Source organism: Pogoniulus pusillus, chromosome 4, assembly GCF_015220805.1.
Source record: "Pogoniulus pusillus isolate bPogPus1 chromosome 4, bPogPus1.pri, whole genome shotgun sequence".
Taxonomy (NCBI): domain Eukaryota; kingdom Metazoa; phylum Chordata; class Aves; order Piciformes; family Lybiidae; genus Pogoniulus; species Pogoniulus pusillus.
In genome coordinates, this window is record NC_087267.1 from 15,348,285 (window position 1) to 15,357,263 (window position 8,979).

Below are 8,979 nucleotides of genomic sequence, written 5' to 3' on the forward strand. Positions count from 1 at the left end.
GTTTCTCTCTGCAGATTTTGGTTTCCTCTGAAAATAAATAATTGTCTAACCACATTGATTGCAACAGCAATACAACTTTCAAATAGTTTAAAATTGTGTGCCAGGGGAGGGCATCTGCAGAAGCAGCTACAAGCAGCCTCTTTCCTTATCCTAGATGCAATGTAGTCTTCCTTTCTTTTGGCAAAAGGACAGGCTAACTATAGTCAAATCAAAAGAGTAATGGCATTTATCCATATATCACTCAAGCAATATAAAATATATCCTCTTCTGAAAACCTTTTGTGGATCATCAAATAAACAAGATTATCCATTCTTTAATTTCCTGCTAGCATTTGGACACCTTGCAAGACAGTCTCCCGGGAGAGTTACCACATTGTTGCTAACTGGCTGTATACTCACATCAGAGATTTTTTCCATGGCAAAACACTTGAATCTCCCTGAAGAAATGTCAGCAAAGTCTACAGGCTATAAGGAAAATGCAGCTCTAAAGTAGACAAGTGTACTGTCACAGTTTTCATTGGGACATCATCAGAGATTCCTTTTCTGTGTTGACTGTAACAACTCTAGGATTTCTGGATTAAAAACAAACAGAAAAACTAAGCACAACCCAATGTTATGATTCAGCTACTTACGTAAAACTGAAATCAGTGTGGACCACGTAAAATTCCCTCAAGTACAGTTTTGAAGTCAAAGTCTGCCAAGCAGCTGCCAATACGCTTAATAAATAACATTTAACATCTGTCTAAGCAGTTCCACATGGAACTCTGATAAAGAGGTACCTAAGGAGCAAGACCCTGGAAATTCAACAGCAAGGGAAGGCACTTCAGCCAGAATGGAACTGCCACTACTGAACAGGGGCAAGAAGGTCTGCCAGCCTCTTCCTATGCTTCATGCTTCGGCTATTCTGTCATCTACTCCTGTCACATGTTCCACGACGTCATTCTCTTATGCAACCTCTTTATCCTTCCCAATCACTTTTCCTATGTGTTACCCACTATAAGAACTGCTCCAACAAATGCTTGCCCAGCAGATAATCTTTTAGAAAATAGCTGAGTATTGTATGAATTTTCTGCTTTGCTCAATTGTATTTCCCCCAGATAAAGCCCCTTAACAAAAGGAGATTGCACCAAACTTTGTTCTCTTTTCTGCCAAGCTCTGGATTCAGGCTAACAGTAGATGAATGCAAGATGAATGAATTGCTACTGCATGACCAGACTGCCATTACCAGAAAATTGAGACCTTTTATATCTTCATCAGTAGCATTGTTTAATTCCCCACAATGCACAAAAAAAAAAAAAAAAAAAAAAAAAAAAAATCTGTCCTTTTCTCCTTTTTTTTTTTAAAGGAAATTACACTGCAAAAACCTTTGAGCACAAAATCCACATTTCAAACACCAGTCTAACTCTACCGCCATATTTTAAAGGAATGATTGGTTGTCTTTTTACCTTTTTCAGGAACAAAACCTGTTCTGTAGTTGGGGACTTCCAGATGAGAGTGGGATTATAGATACCTACAACCAGTATAAAGAACTGTGGCATTCAAGGTAAGGAAAACAGAACTCGGGAGGCATTCTTCTTGTGAACCTAACATGTAGGTCATAAAGACTGGTTTCACTAAGTGGAAATATTAGAAATGTAATAAAATATTCCTTTAGTACTTGATCTACTCATTCCTGCTTTCATTACTCACCCTAAATATTCCTTTTTATCATTTCGATCAGCTGGCATGGATTTTTACTAGCCTGATATAGATTCTTAAGTTTACTAGCACATACGTAAAATTTGATTACACGTTTCAGGTTTAGTAGATGACTACTTCTGAAAGAATCCCTGTGACTGTATGCTAGCTCTGCTTAAAAATCAAATTACTTTATGCACTGAGCTTATTTGAAATGTTGAGTTTGAACCTTAGCCTCGGTTTAACTTTAATCGTCGGAAAGTTTTAACTGTAATATTCAGCAACGATTTTCACTTAACGTTGACACTGACATTTTCACTGTGCCTGCACATCAACAAACATTTAGAAACTATTAGTCATGGTGCAGAATACTTTTCAGGAAAGATGACTGTCAATTTTAATACATACTTAAATGGTGTAGGTCAGGATCTATTTTTCATTTGTCTGATCTGAAAATGTGTCTTAACAGAGTGCCAGTCTGAGCTGACAAGGCATTTAAACAGAGGCATAATGTTAAATCTAGCAGCCTGACTGGAGTCAATGACACTTTTTGAATGCCTAAAATTTGGCAGTAATGAACTGTCTTACTCAAACAGGGTAACAGCCATTATATTATTTACTGCCTTACTCAAACACGGTAACAGTTATTATAATGTTAGTTAAAGATCAGGAATCACATTTGAAATGTTTAAGCTAAGTCTGAACAAATGCTTGAAGAATATGCCGAAAAAAAAACCACAACAAAACAAAACCATAGAGTTGAGAGTGGAGCTAGATGATCAAATTATTTGTCCAACCTTTAAGTTATTTGTTTGCACAACATAGAGTGAATTGTGACTCTACATAATGATAAATTCAAATTGTTGAAATATAAACATTCTGACAATCTAAAAATACTTAGTTCTTTTAAAGAATAAGACCTTTCACTGTTTAAACAGTGAAACGTTTATTACATTAAATTATATACATATAATATTACATAAGTAAATCGCATTAAAAAATTACATAAATAAATTACATAAATAGTTACTTACATATAATATTTACTATGATTTTTAATAAGACTTTTCTCTGTTTAAACAGTGAAACATTTATTACATTAAATTATATACATATAATATTACATAAGTAAATCACATCAATAAATCACATAAATAAATTACATAAATAGGTACATACATATAATATTTATTATGATTTTTAATAAGAATTTTCACTGTTTAAACAATGAAACATTTAATATTACATTAAATATAATGACATGTGTATAATATTTAATATTACATAAACAGATTACATTAATAAATTACAACAATATTACATAAGTTACATAAAGTTCATACACATAATATTTAATATGATTTTTAATAATACTTTTCACTGTTTAAACAGTGAAACATTTACTATTACATTAAATGCAATTACATACGTATAATATTTAATTACACAAATAGATCACATCAATAAATTACATCAATATTACATAAATAAATTACATAAATAAAGTTACAAATAATATTCAACATGATTTTTACTAAGACTTTTCACTGTTTAAACAGTGAAACATTTATTACATTAAATATAATTATATACATAGGATATTTAATATTACATAAATAAATCACATAAATTACATCAATAAATATAAATATAAATATAAACATTCTGACACTAAAAATACATATTTCTTTTAAAAAACAATGCATTACACTGTTTAAACAGTGAAACATTTATTACATTAAATATGATTATATACATATAGTATTTAATATTACATAAATAAATTAGATAAATATTACATAAATAAATTATGTGAATAAAATTGCATACATATGATATTTAATATATTTTAAGTAAGATGTTTCACTGTTTAAACAGTGAGACATTTAATATTGCATTAAATATGAATACATACATATAATATTTAACATTACAAAAAGAAATCACATAAATTACATGAATATTACATACATAAATTACATAAATAAAAGTACATACATATAATATTTAATATTATTTTTTACTAAGACTTTTCACTGTTTAAACAGTGTACAATTTATTACATTAAATATACTTATATATAATATTTAATATTACATAAATAAATAACATAAATTAAATCAATAAATGTAAATATAAATATTTTGACACTCTAAAAATACCTATTTCTTTTTAAAAATAAGACTTTGCATTGTTTAAGCAGTGAAACATTTATTGCATTAAATATAATTATATACATATATGTAATGGTACATAAATAAATCTCATAAATAAATTACATAAATAAAATTGCATACATATAATAGTTAATATTATTTTTAATAAGACTTTGCATTGTTTAAACAGTGAAACATTTAATATTACATTATATATTATTACATGCATATAATATTTAATATTACACAAAGAAATCACATAAACTACATGAATATTACATAAATAAAACTACATACATGTAATATTTAATATTATTTTTAATAAGACTTTGCACTGTTTAAACAATGAAACATTTATTGCATTAAATGCAATTGCGTACATATAATATTTAATATTACAAAAAGAAATCACATAAATTACATGAATATTACATAAATAAATTACATAAATAAAAGTACATACATATAATATTTAATAATAATTTTAAATAAGACTTTTCACTGTTTAAACAGTGAAACATTCAATATTACAGATGTATACTCTGTGTCTATGAATACAGAAATCCATCTCCAAGCATGTACCTTAATATATGTCAGATGTACTCTACCAATTCTGTGGCTATAAAAAATAAACTCACCATAAAAAAAAAAACAAAAAAACAAACAAAAAAAAAACCCAACTATTTTAATCTTTTTGTCTCACACCAATTTGTCTTCTAGGAAATAAAATAATTAGTTTATTAAAATGTTTTCTGAGCTTTCTGACTCCCTCTTTGCATAGCTGAGTCAACTGACCCAACACTGCCAAAAGCAATATGACATTTGTCTACACAGTAAAGGCTGCTACACTGGGTGTAACTAGCAAGAAAATGGCTATAATCTAAAAACTGAAAAGCTAAAAAATGTCAATTAAAATGTGACAAACATTTTCATTAAATTTTAAAAAGTTAGAAACTGAAAACCTAAAAAAATGCCAATTACAAGCTGATAAACATTTTTATTTAATTTTCAAAAAAACCCCTTTGTGTCTTATTTTCCATCGGATATCATGAACGTTTAAAAGGTATAATGATAATTCTTTTTAACAAAGATATTACAGCTCTGATGAGCACTTCTTAAAACCAGTGCAATGTAAAGACAGCAAAAATACTTTCAGCTTCTGAGAACTATGAAGTACCTGAATAAGGGGGAAAATATTGAACCCAGCCAGCATGACTTATCCTGCCTCTTTACAACTCAAACTTGGACAAATTCATGCCTTTAAAATATGGAATATATTGGGTAACAGGGATGTCCTTATTCCTTTTCTCCTTCCCAGGGCTCTACATGTAAGATTGCAAATATGTTCTGTAGCAGTAAACCCACTCCTTCCCCAACATTACTCTGAATCTGCAGGTGAGAATGTTCTTAGCAAAGCTAGGTAAGAGGCTCTATACTTTGTTCTTTAATCTAACTGAAGTTTTGTGTTCCATAATTCAGAATATATTCCATGCAAGTCAATCAAAATAGTCCTGCTAACTTCAGCCAGTTCAGCATCAGCAGCCCAAAAGGAATTGTATTCACTTCACTTTTACCCACTCTCAGTGTTTACTCGCTCTACAGTGCTCCTTAACACACAGCATTGCTACACTGGTGCAGTTTTGGAATGATGAGTTGTATATTGGACATTTACTTTATCTTCTGCCATAATAAATTCATCTTTAATGACAACAAATGCTATTATCTGTAAAGTTAGTTTTGGATCCTAATGAGATCCTTTAACATTTCAAACACACTAGATGTTTCTAATGATATTTTTACTACCTGGCATATTTTTTCTTTTTCAAAAATATCACAACTTGTACAATTAAACTGTCCTGTAAATCTGTTGAGGATTCGCTTCTTAATAATACTTCACTTTGCATCAGACTATATTGTCATTGTAGAGTTTTTCTGTTTGACTGCCTTTAGTGTAATTTACTAAATCTTCTAGAGCTGAATCAGCTGAAGTTATCATCTCCTCCACAGATATTAGATTTTGGCACTAATAAACGTTTTGAACTTTGATTTAAACCATTAAACTCTTTTTTACTTATTTTTAATGGCTAATTATAACTGTTTTTACAGCACTAGAATGATTAATTTAATTTCAGTTTTTAATCAACTTTTCATAGTTTTGCTTGATTGTCTTACACATTTTTATGTGCATGTGTAAGACTAGCCAAAACCATGACATTTTCTTGGTCAAAACTGTTTCACTATTTTCTATGCAACTTACTCAATCATTCATCAGAGTTCTATGTTCATTGGTTTTGAATATTGTGCTAGTTTGAAGCCCTAACCACCACACATATCAACCAAAAATCTGTTTTTTTAAACAAATCTGTTCTTGAAGAGTGGTTGCACAATAAAATTATAGTATGTGTTTATCACAGAATCACAGGATGTTAGGGTTTGGAAGGGACCTCTGGAGATCACAGAATTGGCACAGGAGGTTGGATTCGATGATCTCCTTGGGTCTCTTCCAACCCCTAATATCCTGTGATCCTGTGACATATGAGACAGTATTTTCTTAGTCTAAGAAATCCCAATATCCCAAAGTTGACCTATGTTTCTAGTTCACCAATGGTCATTCCATCCTACTTCTGAAATATTGATAATGTTGAAAGTAACTTCTTTTGATGCTCTGTATTATGTTTTACAACCAAAAAGAATATGACATATTATCCCTATGGCTATTGTCCCTAAATACAAAACTTATTCTCTGGAATATTCAGCATCTGAAACAAACAAGTGTTAATTAATCAGTCAATAGAAGTATCAGTTTTAAATCCTGACCTCCTAAGACAGAGCTCTCTGGAACTGTTTATATGTGGTTTGGTTAAGGTATTCAACATGAAGTTGACATTTCCAGTGGAGGTAAAGGATGTGGTAGTCTCTTGAGGCCAAGCCATAGCTGACAGAGTTGGATTGTAGTCAACAAAATTCATTAGAAATTTGTAACAGAAGATTAGTTCTCTACTTAAAAAAAAAAAATAACAAACAAACAAACAAAAAAAAAAAACAATGTGGGGGAAACAGTTTAGAAACAAATGGTTTATGATTTGGAAAATGTGAAAACTGACAATCAAATGCTCAAATGACCGAGGTCCTGGGCAACAGCAGGTGACACTAAAATAATCATATTTAGGAAGTGTACATACAAATTAATGAACTGATTATTGCTAGAACTCTTGAGGATTCAGTATCCAGATGCCAGTGTTTTAGATTAGTACATTGCTTTTTCTTTCTGTAGGGTCACAAACAGGGATCTTTAACATACTATGTTACTTTAACAACATACCATGAAAGATTAGCAGCACAAATATTCTTATTGAGTATATGAATAGCCTGCAATAGATGCTTGCAGGCATTGATTGTCTACCATCATTATTCTTTGCAAGTACAGGATGTGAAAGTGCTTCACGTTCTTCAAAAAATGGGTCTACATCACCAAAGTCACCAAAGATGGGTAATCATTATTTAAAGGTTATGGTGCTAATCAATCCATGTTGAATGTTTATGCTTAATATTATGTTAATTGATGTATTTAAGAGTGTGTTAGTTTGAAGCTAGCTAGAATGTTTTGGTGAGAAGAACTAGATTACAGGCTGTGGAAGGAAAACAAGGCTGATGTCTTCTTCCCTCATAGTCTTGCTGAGATGTATAAGAATAAAAGCAAAACATAGATAAGGGAGTCTTCTCTCTGCTGCTGGTGAGCTCTGAGCTGCATCTTACTCTCTACCCTCACCCTCTGTTTTGAACTAATCCACTTTACTTCCTAAACCCCTGGCTAAAGGTCCATTCTTCCTTGGGACTGGGATAAGGTTGAGAGGGGTAAGGGGAAGGTGAAGGGGTGGTTGAGAGCCCCACCTGGGGACTCAGGTTTCTGGGAGGGCTGTTGTGTTTCTGTATTACCTTTTACCTTGTACATTTCTGTCTATAACTGTATATACTGTAAATATCTGCTTGTATATTGTTCTAGCTGTAAATACAAGTTTCATTCATATTTCCAGAGCCAGCTAAGTCTAGTCTGGGTGATTCCTAAAGTGTGGGGGGGCGGGGAACACCCAAACCATCACAAAGATCAATGACTAAAACCTCCCAACCCGCCAAAATGACACTTTGAAATTTTAGTGCACATTCAAATGCATTGAAAACTTTTTGGTTTAGCCTATGTTGTAAAGTAGCACAGCATTTAGTCAACAGAAACAGATGCCAAAGAGCTTGGAAATACAATTTTTTTCCCATTCAATGTTTTTCTTTTCCCCTTCGCTGATGAAACAATTCAGCAATGTGTATTACTGCTTCATTATCAGTCTTTGGCATGCAGAATCTTTCTAAATAACAATGCTAATATATGTTCAGTAATTTTTCATTTGGCAAACTGGTTTCCATTGTTAGTGAACCCATTTGAATCCCAAGAAACTGTTATCACCTCTGATAGACCATCATGCTTGGAATTTTTTTATGACACCACTAATTCAGTTGTCATCTTTTCAAATGCATGTGCAAATTCCATGAAGGCTAGGGGTTTCATCCAAGTGGAAAATCATCTGGAGCATGCCAAGTTACTGGGAAATGTACAAATATGTATTCATACAGAAAGGAAGACCTTCACAGGAAGCTTAGCCACAAATATAGAGAAAGGAATTTGTTCATTGGCTTGCACTTCCTAACTTTCTGAATTTCTCATCCAGGAACCAGCCACCTGTTTTGAAGTCAGTCACCGTGCAAGTGTCTCCGGTAGAGCTACAGATAATGTAACTGCTGACAGTGGAATACATTAACTGCTTGCTATAAAAGTATGCTACTGCTCCAATAAAGTTGTCACCTGCTTATAATTCGTATTGGAAGTGGTGTCCATTTTTTTCCTTCTCCCAACATTCTGAATCAGTTTCTTACTTCCACAACTGGTGGGTTTTTTTGGTCGATTTGTTTGTTTAGTTCTTTTGGGGGTTTTTGATAGGTTGGTTTCTTGTTGCTGTTGTTGTGGGTTTTGTTTGTTTGTTTGTTGGTTTGAGGGAGTTTGCTTGTTTGTTTGAAATAGAATCATGGAATCATCTAGGTTGGAAGAGACCTCCAAGAGCATCCAGTCCAACCTAGCACCCAGCCCTATCCAGTCAACC

The 8,979-nt window shown here is 32.1% G+C and overlaps 1 long non-coding RNA gene across 1 annotated transcript; it reads left to right on the forward strand.

Moving 5' to 3' along the window:
• Positions 1–1,497: 1,497 nt before the first annotated feature.
• Positions 1,498–8,665, forward strand: LOC135175099 (uncharacterized). Its single transcript, XR_010302237.1, has 3 exons — positions 1,498–1,542; positions 5,151–5,252; positions 8,551–8,665. It is a non-coding gene; the product is annotated as an uncharacterized LOC135175099 (long non-coding RNA).
• The last annotated feature ends 314 nt before the right edge of the window (positions 8,666–8,979 follow it).